Here is a 23,817-nt window from a genome sequence, read left to right as displayed (position 1 = left end):
AAACAGACTAAAGACACATGTTGTGTTTATCTATGGAATTTTATCCAGACTAAGAGATTTTATTTTGCCTTTGGCTATGAATTTCTTGCTGTGAGAGGTGTTAAATTCATGCCTTAGTCTTTCTTAGCCTTCTTTCCTTACATACTTAGGAGATAATCTATTTTAAATTATTGAGCAATAGTCTAGGTCAGAAAATGCCTCATCTCTTCAATACTTTCCAAACTCCACTTCAAGCCACAGTCATATTCTTCCACCCCATCTCCTCTCCCAAATACATCTCCAAACACACTCCTTGACTGTCATGACAGACCTGAAGTAAATGGATCATCCCTCTAATAAGAAGACATATCCTTACATTCAACCTCCATTTCACTTGAGTTCTTGACCACTCTTCAGAGACAGCTAATTGGAGACAATTACGTGGATAATTGTAGATTCTAAAATTATCACTGGTTAATTCCAGGCCCTGGAAACATTAATCACGTGCTAATGGTGTTAGCCTGTGGGAGATTTGACTTTAAAGCAGGCTTCAGTCACGAATCAAAGCTCATTTGTGTGTTAACTATGTGTCACAATGTACATCACTGTTTCAGAAGAGACACCCACAATCACATCAAAAAACAAAAGGGGGCTAATTTGATAGGCTGTGTGAGATGCATAACATTCTTTAACACACTTTATCTCACATAGGGTATAATTTTGTACAGTGAAGCCAAATAAAATTCTCTGGACTATTGATTGACAGTTATACTTTATAAATGTGATTAATCAATGAGCGGAAAAAGGCAAAGCAATAACATTATTAGTATGTATTGCCTTAAAATGTAAGCTTTAAATATAGAAGTTTAAGGTTATGTAGTATAGGTACATGAAAATATCCAATTTTAATTATAAAATTCTTTAATTTTTTTTGAAGAAACATACACAATAAAAAAGTATAAACACCCATCTACCTGTGATGCACAAATGATAATAATGAACATTTTGTCATATCAGCTTTAAGTTGTTCTTTAGGAAAAAAATCAACTACTACAAGTAAATTGAAGTTCCATTCCTATTCCCAGAGATAGCCACCCTCTCTGTCTAGTTAAATACAATTAAATTACATGATGTTTCCTTTTATTTTTGTGTAGAAAATAGATTCACCATTATGCTTTTCCACAACAATATCTAAATATATTGCACAGAAATTCTGGCTTTATTACTGAAATCATGTGTGTGTCAAAATGAATGTTTAGATATTTTACAAATTTAAACTTCACAGAATCATTTAGAGATCATCTGAAGACTTCAGGGAAATGCTCTAATAGTCTTGTGAAAATTATTTTATTATACAAAATAGAAAATATCTTAGGTACATGTTTTCCTGGTGACAATAGTAAATGCTAATTAGACAAGCTTTTTTGATTGACATAATTTCTTGAATTTACTTTATGAAGTGTAATTAATAGTTACTTTAATGTGGTTACTTTAATGATAAAGCCACTGAAGAGCTTACTATTTTACTACCTTGAATATTAAATAAGATAATAAATGGCATTAGCATCATTTAGAAAAATAATAAAATGTAATATCTAGAGAACTTATTTTATCAAGATATATTTAATAGAGAATAGTTGTCATCAATATTTGAAAACAAATTAAACTTCTATAATGTCAAAGTAGCTCTATAACTCTACCCTGCAGGAATTATTAGGAAGTAAAATCATGTAGGATTTGAAGTCCTGGGATTATCTGTGCTCTTTGACTAGCATAACTTTGCTATTATCTTGTTGGCCTAGGAGAGATCATTTAATCTCTCCGAGACTCAGTTTCCTTGTTCAAAAATGACTTGGTTGGTGGCACAGGGATAGGGAAAGATTAAAAGAGATGATCATTAATGCTTTCCCCAGCTCTAAAATTTTATTATTGTATTACTCATTTTCTCCCTTGTCCCTTCCTACTCAATGTGCTAGAAGATTAGTCTAAACCAAGGGGATCTTCTAGCAAAATAACCATAGTTAACATTAAAGGCTATAAGAATCTGACTTAGGAAAACCTGTTCTTAATTCATTATAAGACCAACTCATTCAGAAGAAACCAAAAACTGCTAGAGAGAGAAATTACACATAGAGAAATATATGTATATTTACTATAAAGACTTTTTTGATGAATAATATTTATCTAAATATATTTATGTTAAACATATTTGAATTTCTACCCAAAACAGTAAAATGTCTAATCAAAATGATGCATGTTTAAGATTATTAAATCTTGGCCGGGCATGGTGGCTCACGTTTGTAATCCCGGCACTTTGGGAGGCCAAGGCGGGTGGATCACGAGGTCAGGAGATCGAGACCATCCTGGCTAACATGGTGAAACCCCGTCTCTACTAAAAATACAAAAAAAAAAAAAAATTAGCCGGGCGTGGTGGCGGGCGCCTGTAGTCCCAGCTACTCAGGAGGCTGAGGCAGGAGAATGGCGTGAACCCGGGAGGTGGAGCTTGCAGTGAGCGGAGATCGTGCCACTGCACTCCAGCCTGGGCTACAGAGTGAGATTCCGTCTCAAAAATAAAAAAAAATTAAAAAAAGATTATTAAATGTTTCTTTGTCAGTACAGGGAAGGTAAGTTACTATGTATTATATAATCAGTGAAGAGGATGACTGTCTCATGACCTTGTGATCAGGCCAAGTTATATTACTTCTCATTACCAATATTCTTTCTGAGGGTGTTGCAAATAATTACTTTGTAAGAGTAAGTAAGTACTGGCAAATGAGTAAAATAATAATGCTTATCTAAGAAAAAACAGTAAAGTTGCCTTTCAACAGTTCTTGTCTATAAATGGAGATAGAGTATTTTTTTACATCTTCTTAGGAGACTTGAAAACCTACTATCTGTTGTGGGATTTCCCATGCGGTTGTCACATGCTTTCCTACAACTTTAGGATCTGGGAGATAAAACGTGACAGTGATGAAGAATCACTCGGATAGGTTCACTAGACCTCCTGAAGTTATCTTTTTTAGCCAGTTCTCTTCTGTTTAGGAGTATCTTCTTAGCAAGTTTAAATGGACGGCTATCTATAGTATTTTTAGTGATCCCAGAAGAGGAAAGTATATGTCTTCTATAATGACCACTGTCAGAATTGAATGACCCTCACAGACCCCATGTTCTCCCTAAATGAGATAATGGATGTGAAAGAACACTGTAAACTATAACAAGTGTTGGAAATTATTATTGAACTTACCATTCGAAGGCTGACCCAGTCATTTGTTTCATCACACAAATTCCTTCTAAGTGTCAGAATTCATTTTATAGCTATGTAGGGATTGATGGCACTAGACAGGGACTCAGGATCTTGAATACTGAAGTCTTTGTGTCCTGCTGTGGTCATTCATCCCATCAGATTTCAGGGCTATGTATGTACAGAGGTTGATGCTAAACATATACACACACTTTATAAAATTACTCTGAAGTTCCAATATGGTCTCCTATTAATTTTATTATTCTATTACTCATTTTCTCCTTTGTCCCTTCCTACTCAATGTGCTAGCCATAGATTGGCAATTAGTCAAAACCAAAAAGATCTTCTAGTAAAATAATCAGACTTAACATTAAAGGCTACCAGAATCTGACTTAGAAAAACCTGTTCTTAATTCATTGTAAGACCAACTTATTCAGAAAGAAACAAAAAGTCTGACTCATGGACAGCCTTCCTTTCACTCAGGCTAATGGCAGGAAGAGAGCATGAAACCAAAGCACACCAAGCAGACTCCTTCTCTTTTTGCTGTAGGCCCTCAGAGGATGAGGAAAGGGAAGTCAAGGAAAAGCATACTTAAATAGCAAGGGGAAAATAAGGGATTTGCTCTAAAGTGTGGAGCTGGGTTGGTCTAATTGGGTTGGTCTAATTGGCCTAAGACCCCATAATCTTTTGTCATCATACAAGAGAGGCCATGTACATCAGACTTATCAAAAAAAGGTTTGTGTTTTTAGCTTCAAAAGCGAGAAGGCCTAGGCTGGGGTCCAGATTGACTGTTGATAGGCGGTGTGATCAATCCCGTTTTTTCCTTCCATTTACAATCTGAGGTTAAGATTACATATCCTTGAACTCTGCTCATCTCCATAGTCCAGAGTGACATTGAGAATATAAATGAAAGAGAAAATGTGGGAGTGTTTTGGGGAGTTACATGGCCATTTCACAAGGCCCTTTAAGATGCACAGAATGGGAATTTAATGCTGATAAAGGATACCATTCTGCTTTAGACATGTTTAATGTTTTTTGTACATTGAAGCCATAATCCATTCCCTTAAATCATTTCCTTTTTAATCCTATCTAGTGTTCTGGTGCCTCATTCTTCTTTAAAATGATACATTTTAAACATCTGAAGACAAACACGCATTGTGAGATTTTCATGGAAGCTTCATGTGTTTTAAAGAAACTATAAACCACAAATAATAGTATTAAACTCGTGTCTATGAAGAAAACTAAACTTGTATCTTTGAGACAAATAACATTGCTTTGCAAAAAAACTGGCTTCTAGTTTAATTTAAATATACATATCTAGTAGTTTTAAACATTATTTCATAAGTCCCACAGTCATTGAGTGAATTTTATGAACTGGGAAGGCAGGAGGATTAAACAGAGATATACAGGTTTAATTCATGGCTTCTCCAGCTGAGTGTCCTTGGCCGGTGAGTTACCTTCCCAAGCCTCATTTCTTCATCTCAGAAATGGAAATAATAGTACTTATCTCTCAGAGTTTGGGTGAGGATTGATGATAATACGAATAAAAAATAGCTCCCTGCTAGCAGGGAGCTATTAAGAGAGTTATGCAGATATGGTGAAACACTCAACAGTGGATAAACAGAGTGAGCAACACAAACATATATCAACACAGATAGATGATCAAAAGTCTAAGTTGCGGGGAAAATGAGAAACAGAATGAGACTGATTGCACAATAACATTTATGTAAATACACTCATGTGTACTCACATAAGATAATACCATCATTGTTCATGAGAGGTGGATTGAAAAGTTCACACTAAATGCTGTGTGGTAAAAACTGGAATTTTAGATGGGGAATGAAAGGAACTAAAATAAAAGAAAGAGGGCTGGACATGGATCGTCATGATGATTGCTCTAATTTTATGCATTTGAGCTGCAAGAGGACTGGAAACTAAAAAAGTAATGCTTAGCACAGAGCCTGCCATATAGCAGAAACTTTAAATACAGGTGGCTGTTTTTTAATACTGGAGTGAGATACTACTTAGCAGATTTGCATCAGTTTGATTGGCATTATTGAGCTTACTGACATTTACAGATAGGAGTTGAGCCAATAGAGTAAAAAGATCAGAAAGAAACTGAGGAGTAGAGAAAGGAAATTTTTTTCATGATAGAAAACAATTCAGACATGATAATAACAGCAATTAGTTATTGAGTACTTACATGCTAAGCATTCATTCATTTATTCAACCAACATATATTTACTAACTGCTTCTTATATGTCAGACATTGTTCTAGACATTGGAAATACAGCAGGAAAACAACAACTACAATGACAACAGCAACATTCCCTGCTGTTATGGAATTTATATTCTAGTGAGAGGGGAGAAGCAATAATGAGTAAAATATATAGTATGTTAAGTGGCAATACGTCCTATGGAAGAAACAACAACAAGAAAGCAGGGAAGGGTTACATGGAGTCGAGGGTGACTGCAATTTTAAATAGGGAGGTCAGGGAAGGCTTCTCTGAGGGACATTATTTCAAACTCATTTCCTGTATGATCTCTTTCAGTCTTCTCAACATCCTATGAAAAAGTTACTTTAATTAACTATAATGCTATTTTTCAGATGAGTAAGCTGCTCCAGAGTCCATCAGTGCCTTTTCTAAGGCTTTATAGGTGGCTCTGTGAGAGAGATAGGATTACGGTTCAGGATACCTGGCTCCAGAACCGTCTCCTTATTTAATACTTGGCATGTAGAAAGCTAGAAGGAACCCAGAGAGATCTGCCAGAATAGGGGGTGGGAATGCTGTTTAGAAAGCATTGCATTAATATTATCATGGTATCCATTTTACATCTTAAGAATCTAAAATAAACAAACTTCTTGGTTGGGGGATACTTTAGAAAGTAAAACTGGCCAAAATCTTCTGGTCTGGTGTGCATATCCAGAGATTACAAAGGATATGTCAGATATTCTCATTAAGAAATCCTAATTTTTTCTAACTCTTAATTTCTTTTTCTTTATTATTTTACTTCAAGTTCTGGGTTACATGTACAGAACGTGCAGTTTTCTTACATAGGTATACACGTGCCATGGTGGTTTGCTGCACACATTAACCGGTCATCTACATTAGGTATTTCTCCTAATGGTATCCCTCCCCAGCCCCCCACCCCACAACAGGCCCCAGTGTGTGATATTCCCCTCCCTATGTCCATGAGTTCTCATTGTTTCTCACTCCTACTTATGAGTGAGAAAATGCAGTGTTTGGTTTTCTGTTCCTGTGTTAGTTTGCTGAGAATGATGGTTTCCAGCTTTATCCATGTCCTTGCAAAGGACAAGAACTCATCCTTCTTTATGGCTGCATAGTATTCCATGGTGTATATGTGCCACATTTTCTTTATCCAGTCTAACATTGACGGGCATTTGGGTTGGCTCCAAGTCTTTGCTATTGTGAATGGTGCCACAATACACATATATATGTATGTGTCTTTATAGTAGAATGATTTATAATCTGTTGGATATATACCCAGTAATGGGATTGCTGGGCCAAATAGTATTAGATCCTTGAGGAATTGCCATACTGTCTTCCACAAAGGTTGAACTAATTTATGCTCCCACTAACAGTGTAAAAGTGTTCCTATTTCTCCACATCCTCTCCAGCATCTGTTGTTTCCTGACTTTTTAATAATCGCCCTCCTAACTGGCATGAGATGGTATCTCATTGTGGTTTTGATTTGCATTTCTCTAATGACCAGTGATGATGAGCATTTTTTCATATGTCTGTTGGCTGCATAAATGTCTTCTTTTGAGACATGTCTGTTCATATTCTTTGCCCACTTTTTGATGAGGTTGTTTTTTTTTCTTGTAAATTTGTTTAAGTTCTTTGTAGATTCTGGATATTAGCCCTTTGTCAGATGGATAGATTGCAAAATTTTTCTCCCATTCTGTAGGTTTCCTGTTCACTCTGATGACAGTTTCTTTTGCTGTGCAGAAGCTCTTTAGTTTAATTAGATCCCATTTGTCAATTTGGCTTTTGTTGCCATTGCTTTTGGTGTTTTAGACATGAAGTCTTTGTCCATGCCTATGTCGCGAACAGTATTGCCCAGGTTTTCTTCCAGGATTTTTATGGTCGTAGGTCTTATGTTTAAGTCTTTGATGCATCTTGAGTTGATTTTTGTATAAGGTGTAAGGAAGGGGTCCAGTTTCAGTTTTCTGCATATGACTAGGCAGTTTTCCCAACACCATTTATTAAATAGGAAATCTTTTCCCCATTGCTTGTTTGTGTCACATTTGTCAAAGATCAGATGGTGTTAGAGGTGTAGGGTTATTTCTGAGGCCTCCGTTCTGTTCCATTGGTCTATATATCTGTTTTGGTACCAGTACCATGCTGTTTTGGTTACTGTAGCCTTGTAGTATAGTTTGAAGTTAGGTAGCGTAATGCCTCCAGCTTTGTTCTTCTTGCCCAGGATTGTCTTGGCTATGTGGGCTCTTTTTGGTTCCATATGAAGATTAAAGTAGGTTTTTCCAATTCTGTGAAGAAAGTCAATGGTAGTTTGATGGGAATAGTATTGAATCCATAAATTGATTTGGGCAGTGTGGCCATTTTCACAATACTGATTCTTCCTATCCATAAGCATGGAATATTTTTTCCATTTGTTTGTGTCCTCTCTTATTTCCTTGAGCAGTGGTTTGTAGTTCTCCTTGAAGAGGTCCTTTACATCCCTTGTAAGTTGTATTCCTAGGTATTTTATCCTCTTAGTAGCAATTGTGAATGGGAGTTCACTCATGATTTGGCTCTCTGTTTGTCTGTTACTGGTGTATAAGAATGCTTGTGATTTTTGCACATTGATTTTGTATCCTGAGACTTTGCTGAAGTTGCTTATCAGCTTACAGAGATTTTGGGCTGAGATGATGGGGTTTTCTAGATATACAATCATGTCATCTGTGAACAGAGACAATTTGATTCCTCTCTTCCTATCTGAATACCCTTTATTTCTTTCTCTTGCCTGATTGCCCTGGCCAGAACTGCCAATACTATGTTGAATAAGAGTGGTGAGAGAGGGCATCCTTGTCTTGTGCCGGTTTTCCAAGGGAATGTTCCAGTTTTTGCCCATTCAGTATGATACTGGGTGTGGGTTTGTCATAAACAGCTCTTTTATTATGAGATACCTTCCATCAATACCTAGTTTATTGAGAGTTTTTAGCGTGAAGGGGTATTGAATTTTGTCAAAGGCCTTTTCTGCATCTATTGAGATAATAATTTGGTTTTTGTCATTGGTTCTATTTATATGATGGATTATGTTTATTAATTTGCATATGTTGAACCAGCCTTGCATCCCAGGTATGAAGCCAACTTGATCGTGGTGGATAAGCTTTTTGATGTGCTGCTGGATTTGGTTTGCCAGTATTTTATTGAGGATTTTCCCCACTGTCAATATTAGAAAGATCAACAAGACAGAAAATTAACAAGGACGTTCAGGACTTGAACTCAGCTTGGACCAAGCAGACCTAATAGATTCTACAGAACTCTCCACCCGAAAGCAACAGAATATGCATTCTTCTCAGCACCTCATCACACTTATTCTCGAATTGACCACATAATTGGAAGTAAAACACTCCTCAGCAAATGCAAAAGAATGGAAATCATAATAGTCTCTCAAACCACAGTGCAATCAAATTAAAATTCAGGATTAAGAAACTCACTCAAAACCACACAACTACATGGAAACTGAACAACCTGTTCCTGAATGACTACTGGGTAAATAATAAAATTACGGCAGAAATAAATAAGCTATTTGAAACCAAGGAGAATAAAGACACAACATACCAGAATTTCTGGGACACAGCTAATGCAGTGTTTAGAGGGAAATTTATAGCACTAAATGCCCACAGGAGAAAGTGGGAAAGATCTAAAATTGACACCCTAACATCACTATTAAAAGAAATAGAGAAGCAAGAGCAAACAAATTCAAAAGCTAGCAGAAAACAAGAAATAACTAAGATCAGAGCAAAACTGAAGAAGATAGAGACATGAAAAACCCTTCGTTGATCTGTCTAATATTGACAGTAGGGTGTTAAAGTCTCCCACTATTATTGTGCGGGAGTCTAAGTCTCTTTGTAGGTCTGTAAGAACTTGTTTTATGAATCTGGGTGCTCCTATATTGGGTGCATATATGTTTAGGATAGTTAGCTCATCTCCCTGCATTGATCCGTTTACCATTATGCTATGTCCTTCTTTGTCTCTTTTGATCTTTGTTGGTATGAAGTCTGCTTTATGAGAGACTAGGATTGCAACTTCTACTGTTTCTTTTTGTTTTGTTTTCCATTTGCTTGGTAAATATTCCTCCATCCCTTTATTTTGAGCCTATGTGTATCTTTGCACGTGAGATGGGTCTCCTGAATACAGTACCCTGATGGGTCTTGACTCTTTTTCCAATTTGCCAGTCTGTGTCTTTTAATAAGGGAATTTAGCCTGTTTACCATTTAAGGTTAATATTGTTATTTGTGAATTTGATCCTATCGTTATGATGCTAGCTGGTTGTTTTGCCCGTTAGTTGATGCAGTTTCTTCATAGTGTTGATGGTCTTTACAATTTGGTATGTTTTTGCAGTGGCTGGTACTGGTTGTTCCTTTCCATATTTAGTGCTTCCTTCAGGAGCTCTTGTGAGGTAGGCCTGGTAGTGACAAAATCTCTCAGCATTTGCTTGTCTGTAGCGGATTTTATTTCTCCTTCGCTTGTGAAGCTTAGTTTGGCTGGATGTGAAATTCTGGGTTGAAAATTCTTTTCTTTATGAGTGTTGAATATTGGTCCCCACTCTCTTCTGGCTTGTAGCGTTTCTCCAGAGATCTGCTGTTAGTCTGCTGGGCTTCCCTTTGTGGGTAACCCAACTTTCTCTCTGGCTGCCCTTAACATTTTTTTCTTTCATTTCAACCTTGGTGAATCTGTTGATTATGTGTCTTGGGGTTGCTCTTCTCGAGGAGTATCTTTGTGGTGTTCTCTGTATTTCCTGAATTTGAGTGTTGGCCTATCTTGCTAGGTTGGGCAAGTCTCCTAGATAATATCCTGAATAGTGTTTTCCAACTTGGTTCCATTCTCCTTGTCACTTTCAGGTACACCAGTCAAACGTAGATTTGGTCTTCTCACATAGTCCCACGTTTCTTGGAGGCTTTGTTCATTCCTTTTTATTCTTTTTTCTCTAATTGTGTCTTCTCTCTATTTAATTAAGTTGACCTTCAGTCTCTGATATCCTTTCTTCCACTTGATGGATTTGGCTATTGATACTTGTGTATGCTTCACAAAGTTCTCATGCTATGTTTTTCAGCTCCGTCACATCGTTTATGTTTTTCTCTACTCGGGTTATTCCAGTTAGCAATTCATCTAACCTTTTCTCAAGGTTCTTGGCTTCCTTGCATTGGGTCAGACGATGCTCCTTTAGCTTGGAGGAGTTTGTTATTACCCACCTTCTGAAGCTTACTTCTGTCCATTCGTCAAACTCATTCTCCGTCCAGTTTTGTTCCCTTGCTGGTGATGAGTTGTGATCCTTTGGAGGAAAAGAGGTGTTCTGGTTTTTGGAATTTTCAGCCTTTTTGCGCTGGTTTCTCCCAATCTTTGTGGATATACCTACCTTTGGTCCTTGATGTTGGTGACGTTCGGATGGGGTCTTTCAGTGGACGTGCTATTTCTGTTTTTTAGTTTTCCTTCTGACATGCCCCTCTGCTGTCGGTCTGCTGGAGTTTGCTGGAGGTCCACTCCCGACCCTGTTTGCTTGGGTATCACCAGCAGAGGCTGCAGAACAGCAAAGATTGCTGCCTGATCTTTCCTCTGGAAGCTTTGTCCCAGAGGGGCACCTGCCAGATGCCAGCCAGAGCTCTCCTGTAGGAGGTGTCTGTCAGCCCCTACTGGGAGGTATCTCCCAGTCAGGATACATGGGGGTCAGGGGCCCACTTGAGGAAGCAGTCTGACCCTTAGCAGAGCTGGAACGCTGTGCTGGGAGGTCCGCTGCTCTTCAGAGCTGTCAGGCAGACGTTTAAGTCTACTGACGCTGCGCCCCCAACCGCCCCTTTCCCCAGGTGTTCTGTCCCAGGGAGATGGGCGTTTTCTCTATACGTCCATGACTGGGGCTGCTGCCTTTTTTTCAGAGATGCCCTGCCCAGAGAAGGGAAACCCGGCAGTCTGGCCACAGCAGCCTTACTGAGCTGCAGTGGGTTCTGCCCAGTTCGAACTTCCCAGCAGCTTTGTTTACACTACGAGCATAAAACTGCCTACTCTAGCCTTAGCAATGGCAGACGCCTCTCCCCACACCAAGCTCGAGTGTCCCGGGTTGATCTCAGACTGCTGCTGTGCTGGCAGTGAGAATTTCAAGCCAGTGAATTTTAGTTTGCTGGCCTCCATGGGGGTGGGACCCACCGAGCCAGACCACCTGGCTACCTGGCTTCAGCACCCCTTTCCAGGGGGAGTGAACGGTTCTGTCTCACTGGCATTCCAGGGGCCACTGGGGTATGGAAAAAAAAGAACTCCTGTAGCTAGTTCAGTGTCTGCCCAAATAACTGCCCAGTTTTGTGCTTGAAACCCAAGGCCCTGGTGGGGTAGGCACTGGAGGGAATCTCCTGGTTTGTGGGTTGCGAAAACTGGGGGACAAGCACAATATCTGTGCTGGAGTTCCTCAGGCTCAGTCTCTCATGGTTTCCCTTGGGTAGAGGAGAAAACTCCCTGACTCCTTGCGTTTCCTAGGTGAGGTGATGCCCCTCTGTGCTTCGGCTCACCCTCCATGCTTCGGCTCACCCTCCGTGGGCTGCAGCCACTGTCCAACCAGTCCCAATGAGATGAACTGGGTACCTCAGTTGGAAATGCAGAAATCACCTGTCTTCTGCCTCGATCTCGCTGGGAGCTGCAGACCACAGCTGTTCCTATTCAGCCATCTTGCCAGCAATCCCCCGGAACTCTTAATTTCTTGCTACAGGACCAGTGATGTCAAGAGTGTAAGTGACTGGCCCAATGTCATATGGCTCATTTGCTACAGAACCAGGATGGCAAAACTGAGCTTGAAAAATCAACCAACCAGCACAACCACAACAGCAAGGCAGGGCCACCCAGCCTCTGTGTTTCACTCTGCCTGGATGGCCCACCAAACTCCGTTGGCCTTATGGCTTCTCATTTAAACTGCAGAGAAGCTATGGTTAAGTCAAAGGCTTAGCTAGGTTAGAGTGAATTACTGAATCAGGGGAGTCCTATTTACAGAAAGGAGGGAAGGAGTATGATAAAGAGGAAGAAAAGTAAACGGAGGCATAAGTGAAGAAAATGAAGGAGGAATCTCCTAAGAACGGACAAAGTGAGTGTCAAAGTGAGACTCCACCCCAGGAAGGAGAGGGGGAGGGGCCCATGGAGCAGGAGGGAAAAGGATTCCTCCCCCTCAGTAATCTTAATTATAGTAGTATAGGACAGGTATGAATAGTGTTGTTTTATATATGAGAAAACCGGAACTCGGTAAAGCTGTATCACTTACTCAAGACATACAGTAAGTCTCCTAATTCTGTAATTTTTTTTCTTTCCATAGGTCTCTCTCTTCCCTTGTTTCCATCATTACTTCCCTCTGGCCTCCTTTTATGTGTACAAAGTGAAGTACTGAGGTTTTTACTTTTTTTCTGAAATAGTTATCAAATATCCCGTGATGGAGTATGTGGTTACCATGACAACACAGCCCTCACTGAGGACTAGCCTCCCTGCTTTGCCTCCGGAATCATGTTTCACGGAACAGGTTCCTCTCCGTGGAACTTCTAGGACTTGTAATTCTACATTTTGTTTGGGTGGTTATTTGCTGAATGTATGTCCTCCACTAGACTATGTAAGCTTCACAATGGCAGGGACCAGCCTACTTTGCCAACAGTGTGCCCCCAGCGTTTTGCACAGTGCTTAGCACCAGGATCTACGTGATATTTGCTGAGCAAATGTTCTGTGGTTCCTCTCCGCTCTCTTCTGAAAGTTACATGGACAGTAACCTTTAGCTCACGATTATGTTAATAGATACTGTGTAACGAGTCGGGCCGGTATTTACAGATAGTATACAGGTGAATGAACACACACACACTCACAACTGCACAACAGCCCGGGGCGGGTGCACTCAAGAGGAAACGCTCACAGTCGGAGCCAGCCCGACCAGCTCTGTTAAACACCGCTGCGCTGGGCTCCGCGGCCCTCTGCCGAGTGGGAGGGCACCCAGGTCCACGCGCTGCGGGAGTCTAAGGCTCACTGGGACTCGCCTGCCGGGTCGGCGGCGGCGGCGGCGTGGGCGGTGAGTTGTGCGGTGATTGGCCCGCGCCTGCCGGGGTGGGGCGGGGCTGGCGGCGGGGGGGCGGGGCTGGCAGCAGGAGACCGGAGCTCGAGCAAAGGGGGCGTGCGCGGCGGCCGCTGCCGTAGTTTCAGTATAAACAAGGAACCCGACTGGTTAGGCAGATTTTGTTTTTCTTCTTCCCGCGCGCTTTCGCTCCCTGTCCTTTGGTCGCATTTGTGGGCGCGCGGCACGCAGCCGGGAGGCGGAGGACTCAGAGTCCACCTGCAGGTAGGTTGTTCCCTGGCTGGGTTTTTCTCCAGGCGGGGGGACCACAGCCCGGTAGCGGGAACTCGGGACCCTGCTGAGCGCTGCGCTCTCCCTGGAGATCCCGGGGCCGCGCGGGGAGCGAGCAGGGCTCAGAGACTGCACCGGCTGGGTGCGCTCTGAGGCGGTGGGAGATCCCGAGGCGAGTGAGCGCGAACGCGGGCACCAAGAGCCGGGTTACAGCCCGGGACCGGGGGAGGGCCCCTGCCCGGCCGCTGCGGGCACCTGGGACTGCCGCGGCCCCAACAGGTGCGTGGCCGAGCCACTGGAACCCGGGTAGGGACGGGCTTGGGTTGGGTTGTGCCTTCCCTCTTTCTCCCTGATCCTGCAGCCAGGCCTTCTGTCTCGAGATCGGTGGTTTTTGAGGATTTGTCTTGAGTTGTAGTCGCGTCCATCATTTTTTTCATCCCTTCTTTCCTTCGTGTGCATACCTAGGTTGATTCTTCCACTTCTTAACTAGTTTTGTGTGTGTGTGTGTGTGTGTGTGTGTGTGTAGGGGGAGCTGTTGATTTTTGTTGTCAGTGCCATGTAATCTAAAGTCTGACTCGTAGGAAGGGACAAGGGAACAGAAGTCACATACTCCTCACCGACAAGGTGATGTTCTGTCATCCTTCGGTGTTCACCTGGCAAACTTGGGAGACACTGAGTCGTATTGCTTTTGCCAGAGCTCAGTTGAATAGCCTCGGGTCACCTGCCTGGGGAATCTAAGGTGAGCTAGAGGTATCCGGGAGCCTCGCGGGCGATCAGCTTGAGGGAGGCTCTTTCTAAGGGAGCTGTGAAAAACAACTTCAGTGCTGCACCAGGGAGAAGGGCGAGACGGGGGCTGGGGTGCGCGCGCCATTGTGTGTGTGTATGGACGTACCATTTCAATACGGCTTGCTGTCTTGCCCCAACCAAATCGTCGCAGTTCAGGAAAAAGCAACGTAGCTTAGTCCTCTGACACTACCGAGGGTGGCACAAGTGTGGCACATAACACAAGGAGATTGTCTAGACTGCGATTTTCTCTTCGGAATGTAGATGTATGTGTCCATCCTCCCTGATGAATTCGGTGGATATGGTGTATATCGATGAATATGCACACAAATTTGTGTATGTGTTTGGACCGAACGCGTCTCCAAGGAGTCCTTCGTCAGCAGCACCATGTGACGACGATCAGGAACTGCTGGTGTGTGTAGATCTATATTTAGCTCAGATGGTCTAATGGCCGAGGGGAGGGTCTCTGAACTGGGTGCATAAAGGGGAAGAGTCTAGGGATCAGGGTGGTGCACTTTTGAATGATGTCTGGCACAGTCACACTCAGATGGGGTGAATAATTGCCCTTTCCTCCTGAAAACAGTAGCTAGAGCTTGGCATGTGACGGCTGTGCCTTAATTTAAAACATAGTTGGACCATGGCAATAAGCCTCTTCTAAGAAACAAGGAGGTTAACAGTTAAGCAGCGTGTGTACCTGGTTGGCGATTTGGGTGAAAATAACTGCTCCCATGAGATTTAGAACAAAAGTAGAGTTGATTTCTTTTATAAAAAGAAATAAAAATAAAAATTCTTTGCTGTTGAGTTTTTCATAACAGAAAAAAGAAGAATGGCAGCTTGTTAAACCCTATCATTAAAGGTAATTTTATTTTTTTAAGTGAGGGGCAGTGGTGGAGCTAGAGAGGAGGACCTTAGGGCACTTTTGACAGACATCAGGGTTTACAAACAACGTTATATTATGCCTTTCAAGCAGATTTTCTGGTGAAGATGAGATCAGCCACTGATTAACAAGTTTCTTGGCATTCTTCCACTGCATGTCGGGTCAATCCTTTGTTTTCTTGGAGGTGGCAACATTTCTGACTACTAAGTATACTGGCTTTGCACTTTCCAGTTGTCTAAGGAAGTGTTACATTCTTAGAATTTATTTCTCCTATGGTGCATTTTCAGTCTTGCTTCATTTTATGTGCTCCATTGGATATTTTATCTGATACTACCACATCTAATACCTGGGAATCACCAGAAAACATTCACATATATTGTCTCCCGCTAACCCGCTACAGCTTAGCATTAATGGATTTTTTATACGTGTGTGTATACACATAATGTATATATAGACACATATGTATTTATATGTATAAATCAAAATATTTTAATAACACATACTTCTTATATAACATTTTATTCTTAGACCCTAAAATTAACTACTAGTTAATAGAGTACAGTAGACCAAATAAAAACAATGCAATACACCTTTCTGAGGGAAAAAGACATGGTAAGAAAATTGAAGGGGAGAAACTGGGATCCCTAGTATGACTCAAGAGTGTTGGGATCAGCTTTGTCAATATCCACAGAGTACCTGGAAGAATTGGACTTGGGAGGAACACTGGGATGGCCCCAGGAGAGCACCTCCTTGGAAAGGAGATGGGTGAAAGGACTGTCCTTTCCTTTGCTTGGGAGAAGAATCTAGAATCCTTGAAGCAGGGATTAGGAATCTTGATTCTGACGCCACACATAATAAATGAAAAAGCTGTGAAAACATTTTGTGACTTCTTAAAGAGGCCAATTGCACTGAAAATGCTGTTTAAGATTTATGGGATTTGTATTAGTAGTAGTTGAATTTGGGTATTGCCAGCCCACTCCCCTCACTTTTTCAGACCTATAGTTGTCCTTTTTGGTTCTCCAGTTAAAACTACAAAAAAGACCCATGCAACCTTTGCTTATCCTAAAGTGACAGATGTTGTAGCCTAGTGCTGCGGACATATTTCTGCTTTGGAAATAAGGAGACTTGGGTTCTGGCGGATCTGGAGCCCTAATCAGTGATTTATTTTTTCTCTATGCCTGCAGTTTCTGTAAAACGACTGTGCGGAGTTGAATGGAGTGATTTATGAGTTTCTTTAGGTCTGTCATAACTGCTTTATTTTGTTGTACTACTGCTTCATGCATTTACACCCTGTCTTAGGGGTGGACTAATGAAGGGTGAAGTGATTTGCAGTTAGATGTTCACCTACTTTCTAGGTATGTGGAAATGAAGAGAGGAGAGTGAAATTTCTTTTTATTGATTAATTTATGTAGAAGTTTAATATTAAACTGCTTTTTGCTTCTGTTCTTCTGTAGGTATGAATATTAAAAATGATTATTAAAAAGGTTGGTGTCAGATTTTTTTTGGCCTATTAAATCAATATTACTATCCATTAAATTTTTAAATTTGTTTTGAACAACCATTTTTTCTTAGGTTTATATTTATTATTTCATTTCAGGGTATGCCTGTGTCTGGAAATAATTCAGTTGATTCAAATTTTATTAGGAAACCCTGCTTAGAAAATTAGTTTAACCCAGAGAAAGTACAAATTCACCTGGAGTACCAACATCTTTCTATTGCTCTAAAAGAGAAAAATGGGGAGGGATGAATACAGTTTTTCAAAAATTCACAGCTGGAAAATTATCCCAGTAACCTATTACATACTAAAATATAAATAGAAAACTCTACTTTTTAATAAACATCCTCATTAGGTATCAGATCATTTTCTTGAGATGAATTAGGTATAGAAAAATAAAACCTTTTATTAAAGAATGTTCTCCATATGATATTACTTTATTTGTGTTGAGATCTACCATGTATAAATGATGATTCAGCTACTCATATCTGTGCTGTTCAGTATGGTAGCCACTAGTCATATGGGAATATTTAAACTTAAGTTTATTAAAACTAAACAAAATTTAAAATTTAGTTTTTCAGTCGCAATAAGCCACGTTTTAAGTGCTAAGTAGTCACTTGTGGCTAGTGGCTACTCTATTGCATTGTGCAAAAGAAAAACATTTTCAGTATCCCAGAAAGTTCTTTTTGACAGCACTCAATTAGGTAATGATGATTTTGATTATCCAGAAGATCATTTTTATTCTTCTAGGAAAAGGAAATATTTAATTCTCATTGTAGTTGAGCACCTACAATGTAAGGCATTATGACCAAATAACATTAGCCAGTATGTCTTCACCTGTACAGTATGAGCTGTATAGTTCAATAATATGCCAAGATCACAAATACCAGTTTCTCAGTATATTTTCCCCATAACTCTAGTTATCCTTTTGCTTTTCTAAATCAGCACTGTTACTGCTACAAAGTGCCAACCCTTTGAAAGACAAGGAACGAGGAGCCATCTACTGTCCAGTTTAGGAACTGCATAGAAGATGTAGATGATAAAAAGTTAATGCATAAAGAGTGTATGCATTACATTCTTTACATTCAATATGTCCTGGGTTCAGTTCCCACGTAGTAAAGATTTACTTCATAGAAGAGCTTTAATTGACTCTCCAGGTCATGTGCTGAAATGTCATTTGTGTTTTAATAAACTGCTAACAACATATCCCCAAGACAAAAGATGACAAATCTTAGCTTTGTTTTTCTTCCGAGGAAACCAAAGATAGTAAACTATTTGAGTCAGAATCCCCTTCCTCCATCAATTAGGAATTAGTAAGGAAATCTTTAAGTAGCATCTAAGACAAATCAAACAGAATGCAAATTCACTTTTTGTATGGATGCCGATAAATCAGGAAATAATATCACTGTTTCATTGCAGAGAGAAATAGGATCTTCCTTCCTCAAAAATACTGATTTTTTTTTCTTTTTCTCCCTTAACTGTGAAATCTACTAAGCCTGTGGGACTTACTTTCAAAGAAGGTACTTATCTTGGAGTCTTGGAGTTTCTGTCTGTTCACATACCAAAGATGTGAGTTGACTCTGAGTTGTCTTCTCTGTGTTGTTTACCCTCTCAATATGATACCTTTTTTTTTTTTTTTTTTTTTTTTTTTGTAAAGGAGGTAAGCAGAGGTGTAGCATTTCTGCAGTTTCCAGAGATGCTGTTAGAAATCTCTGATTTAGGACTTCCTCTGAATGAGGACAGAAATGAGAAGATAATCTAGAAATTTTCTTTCTTTTTTTTTTTTTTTTTTTTTTTTTTACATAGAGTCTTGCTCTGTTGCCCAGGCTGGAGTGCAGTGGCACGTTCTTGCCTCACTACAACCTCTGCCTCCTGGGTTCACGCCATTCTCCTGCCTCAGCCTCCCCAGTAGCTGGGACTACAGGCGCCCGCCACCATGCCCAACTAATTTTTTGTATTTTTAGTAGAGGTGAGGTTTCACCGGGTTAGCCAGGATGGTCTCGATCTGCTGACCTTGTGATCTGCCCGCCTCGGCCTCCCAAAGTGCTGGGATTACAGGTGTGAGCCACCGCACCTGGCAATCTAGACATTTTCAAACTTAAGTCATGTTTTAGATAGTGTCAGAAACTTGACTTTTACCTTTCACCCTGGCTCAAATCCATAGTTAGATACACCCTATGAAGGTGCAGTCAATCTTGGTATTCTAGCAGGGCAAAAGGAGGCAGGCTGCAAGTACTTGAGATAACAGCTGGAGTAAAGCTGAAATATGTGAACTCTTAATTCAGATCTATGCAACTTCAAGGGAGAAAAGGAAGAAACAAATTGTTGAAGATGAATCTCACCAAAGGGCAAAGTTTTTCTGGCATCTAGATGGGAATTCAGGAACCAGTAATTCCAGGATATTAAATTAAACCTCTCCCCACTAAACAAATATGCTTTCAAAGTTCAGCTGTGATACGGAGGCCTTCGTCTACTTAAGTGTTTTTTCTTTTTCTTTAATTGGAACACATGCCCAATATTTGAACAGAAGCTAAAATATTATGGTCAACATCAAGGCATTGGATTTATTAGGTATTTCACTGAAGCACTCTATGTATGATGAAATAGGGATCAAAAAAATAAACCTTTTTTTCTCTGACTCTTACATTTTCTGTCTCATTTCAAGTGTAGAGGAAATGCTGACTCGACATTCTGGTAGAGATTTACAAAGCACCTATTGCAGACATTGAGGGATAGCTTTTGATTTAGTTCCCATACCCATCTTTTCCTCAACCTCTTTTCCAATTTGAATTGTCACCTGAAACCACCCTATCCTGGTGCACCTGCTTCATCATAAATAACATTGTGCAAAAGCAGTCACTAATTCAAACACAGTCTGCTGTTTAGAAAAAGGCAGCTTTTCATCTGGCGCTTTAGTGGGTTTGAAACCATTAGGCATGCCTTTCAAATCCATTCATATCGTAAATCACCCAGAGCTTGCTTCCTTGCTGCTGGATCAATGTCAGGCTGAACTTTTTCAGGGTCCTTGGAAGAACATGATCTATCTTTGTGACCAAATTAGCTGCCTCTGTAAGATGTCTTGTCTGTCAACTAACTTTTCAACTTCCCAAATTAATTTTAAGAAAGAACATTCATCTTGTATACCTGGGCTGGGTATATCTTGACTTCCTGTTGGAAGATTTTCCAGCATAACCTGTAATCTATATGCTAATTTTGATGGCTCTACACTTTCTTTTCCCCTGGTTCATTGTTTTAAAACCAGAATCTATTTCCCATTATCTCCCTGCATCTCCTCACATCCTAAAGTGCTGCCTCAATTTATGCAGAAAAGAAAAAGCCCATTTCAGTAGCTGTACCCAAGCCAAAATAATTATGATTATTTTATTCTCTTAACTCAGTTTGATTGGTACTACCTGAAAATACAAGAATTCCTTGATTTCTTTTTCTTTTTTCTTTTCTTTTCTTTTCTTTTCTTTTTTTTTTTTTTTTTTTTTTTTTTTGAGACAGAGTTTTGCTTTTTTTGCCCAGGCTAGAGTGCAATGGCACTATCTTGGCTCACGACAACCTCTGTCTCCCAGGTTCAAGCGATTCTCCTGCCTCAGCCTTCCGAGTAGCTGGGATTACAGGCATGCACCACCATGCCCAGCTAATTTTGTATTTTTAGTAGAGATGGGGTTTCTCCATGTTGGTCAGATGGGGTTTCTCCATGGCTGGTCTCAAACTCCTGATCTCAGGTAATCCGCCCACCTCAGCCTCCCAAAGTGCTGAGATTACAGGCGTGAGTCACCACGCCTGGCCTAAGAATTTCTTGATTTCTAAGGAGCCAGTCTTGAAAGTGTTAGACCAAGGTTACTGTCAGAGCCACCATGTTCTCCTTCCTTGGCGTAGAGAAGTAATATCTAGGTTCTGTACATGGACTTCTAAATCTGGGGTCTGTAAATTCCCTGAAAGTATATGAAAACTGGTGTGTAAATATCTCTGGGGGTGGTGATGGGGAGAGATTTGTGATCTACCTAAAAAGTTAAGAGCCACTGACTGAATTGAATATATTCTGAGCTGTAAAGAACTGACTTACAAATGCAACTTCATAAGGTGAGAATAGCTTTTGAGATGAACCTGCTCTCTGCTTTATGTATTATTGGTAGGATTTGAACAAAGTCAGCAGCTTTTTCTTATGTCTCATACAAATCTCTTTTTTCTGAAGGAATTAGCTACTTTGAAGTTGGACTTTATGGTAAATTAATGCCAGTATTTAACTTGCTGTTCCATCCACATATTCTAATTTTGGAGAAGAGTCAGTTTTTCCTAAACAAAATTTTTCGTTAGCTGGTCCCCATTGATAGGTATATTGAGTTAGGCAAAATTTGTACTAACGACAGATGGCCGACAGTGGAGAGGCTAGTTTTGAGGCTGTGTTGCAAAGTGTAGAGAGGAGTAAGTTGAGAGTTTATAGGATCTCAGAGACAGAAAATATTAGTTGTGGAAGCTGAAAGGAAAAGATTTGCTGCCAGTAAGGAAGGCATGAGAACTGCACTGACTGAATGAAATAAATAGAAGTTACGGGTTATGAGCAACCTTACCCTGAGCCTTTCTTCCCCTGGAGAAATCGTTAGGAAGTGATTCTTAGAGTTAATAGTGCCCAGGGATAAATACTTGTCTGGATTCTCATGCCCAGTGCTTTGAATATTGGATTTATTTCCTTAACAAGAGCTAAACCAATATTTAGTCTTTTGGTCCTCACTTTTCAATTCCAGAACCGAAGCAGTTAAAACAAAAGACCCAGATATCAAGTCAGGAATACAGAACAAACAGTGGCTCCTGGTGTGTGGTTAACAAGAGGGAAGATACTTTAGAGAAAACAGACTACTATGTTTGTCTTCTTAGCTATTTAGAATTCTGTTCCACAAACAGTGCTTTCTGTACCATTCTGCTGATTTTTCCTTGTGATTATCAAGCGTGTCTATTACACAGGCAGTTGATCCTTCCAAAAACAGCTAGACTGGCCACTTGTTAGACATTGTCCAGCAATGTGTGATGAATACTGTGAGCCATAATTTTTCTCTTGGTCATTTCTTTCATTAAATTTTTTTTTGCTGGAAATCTATAAAATACACATGAGCAAATATTACTATATTTCATTGAGTCTAAGAGGCTATCCATTGTTAGATGCTCTGTCATTGCATATATCACTTAAAAAGTCTGTTAAGTAAACATGTTTTCTTACCATTCAACTGTTTACATACATCCCAGTTTTGAGGATATTTTAATGTTTTTTAAAGTCCACACTAGAATCTCTGGAATCTCTGTGTCTTGATGAGACCATGCTTTGATGGCAAAAGCCAGTAGCTTAAATACTGCTGTTGACAGTTGAACTTTTTAGTAAGAGTAATTAATGGTACTAATACTTCTTTGGAGCACGGATTTATGTAGAACATGTAAAACGTGTGAATTATCCTAATAGCCTACAATTTGAGACAGACTGACAGGATTTTCGTTTAATGATTAAACATCAGAAGTTCAAAGAAGACCATTTGCAGCATATCGTGATGTAGTGTAATAAATTTTGAACCTGGAATCTGAAGACCTAACTCTGAAACCCTACTTGTCCCTTACTCCATGTCTAACCCCAAGCTAGTTATTACAGTTTTTCTGAACCTCAGCTGCTTATGTAGTCAAAAAAAGATGAGGATGCCTGCCAGATGAGGTGGTTGTAGAATCCAGGAAGGCATTTGTAGTCAGTAAACAATTACGCAAATGGAGCCATTGAAATTCTCAGAGCCTTCTGCATCACGGATGTCGTGAGAGAGACCTGGAGGGGGGCTTCAGAGAGTAAAGGGCTGTGACATGTGAAGACATTCTCCAGCACACAGTATCCCATAGTGAGAAGAATTATGACTAACGAAGGAAGAAGGGATTAAGGAATTGAAAAGGTTCTGTCTGGAGTATATGGGGAGGTAGAAAAATAAGACTATTGTGCATAATAAATAAGGGACTGAAGTGACTTGAATCTCAGGAGTTGGTTATTGCTATGTGCAAGGTCAGCAATCAAGGTGGTTTCATGGGAAAATGAAATCAGCTAATTAGCAGCATAACTTTGGGCTTGTTAGAAGGCAGAAAATAGCCTGTGACATAACTCTCTTCTTACAGTTGATTTTTAAGTACAGTAAGCCATAACCCTTATTCATTTACCTCAGTTTGGTTTCTATCGCTATTTGCATTATTTTCTTTTGGTCCCTTGTTGGAGGGAGTTTTCTAAGTATTGATACTTTGCACCTCTTCAAAGAAATACTACGAGTGATATAGTTCCAAAAAACAATACACAGTCTTTGTCATTGCTCTAATCATAATGCTCTAAGAAGAACCTTGCGCTAAAGAAGATAAGTAGTTTTGTTATTATTTAGGATTTTGGAAGGGATAAGCAAAATTGGAAATAACAGATGGAAAACATACCTGGTGGTGTTGAGGGTTTGAAGATTTCACAGCCATTAAGTGCCAGAATTAGGGCTTCATTAAATCTGAATCTTTGTCCAGATCCGAGCTCTTGTCTACTCTGCAGGAGTAAATAATTAAGAAGTGCAAATACTTGGTGGCTTTTGGTGCTGATTCCTTGAAAACAAAATCTGAGTGGCCCATGACCATTTTGCTTACTGCTAATTAGCCCATGGCCAGAGAGTACTTGATGCAGGGGAGTTCCATCCAGCAGGAGTGCAGCAATGTGCTGTGGCCTCATTACTGGGTCATCTTAGCCTGGTCACCTTACCCCCTTGGGTCTCAGTGTGCACATTTATAAGAAGAGGAGATTGGACTAAATTGTGATGGCACATGGGCTGCGTCTCCTTCCATGACTGTCTGACAGTCATTGCTAATCACTTAGAACCTGCATTCTCCCACTGAGTTACA

General features: G+C 40.2%; 1 protein-coding gene across 5 annotated transcripts in view; it reads left to right on the top strand.

The window, feature by feature from the left end:
* The window catches only part of RASGEF1B (RasGEF domain family member 1B), a 615,892-nt gene that overhangs the window by 557,213 nt on the left and 34,862 nt on the right, over positions 1 to 23,817 (top strand). For 2 of the 5 annotated variants that reach the window (XM_050790148.1, XM_050790147.1), the window contains exon 1: positions 13,603 to 13,756. The exons of the other annotated variants lie outside the window; for them this stretch is intronic. The gene's annotated coding sequence lies outside the window, so the exon portion shown is untranslated. Of the gene's footprint in view, positions 1 to 13,602; positions 13,757 to 23,817 lie in introns of those variants that run through there. 5 annotated transcript variants of the gene reach the window in all.

The sequence above is a fragment of the Macaca thibetana genome, chromosome 5, assembly GCF_024542745.1.
Source record: "Macaca thibetana thibetana isolate TM-01 chromosome 5, ASM2454274v1, whole genome shotgun sequence".
NCBI classification, from domain to species: domain Eukaryota; kingdom Metazoa; phylum Chordata; class Mammalia; order Primates; family Cercopithecidae; genus Macaca; species Macaca thibetana.
This window is presented reverse-complemented; position numbering and strand designations above follow the sequence as displayed.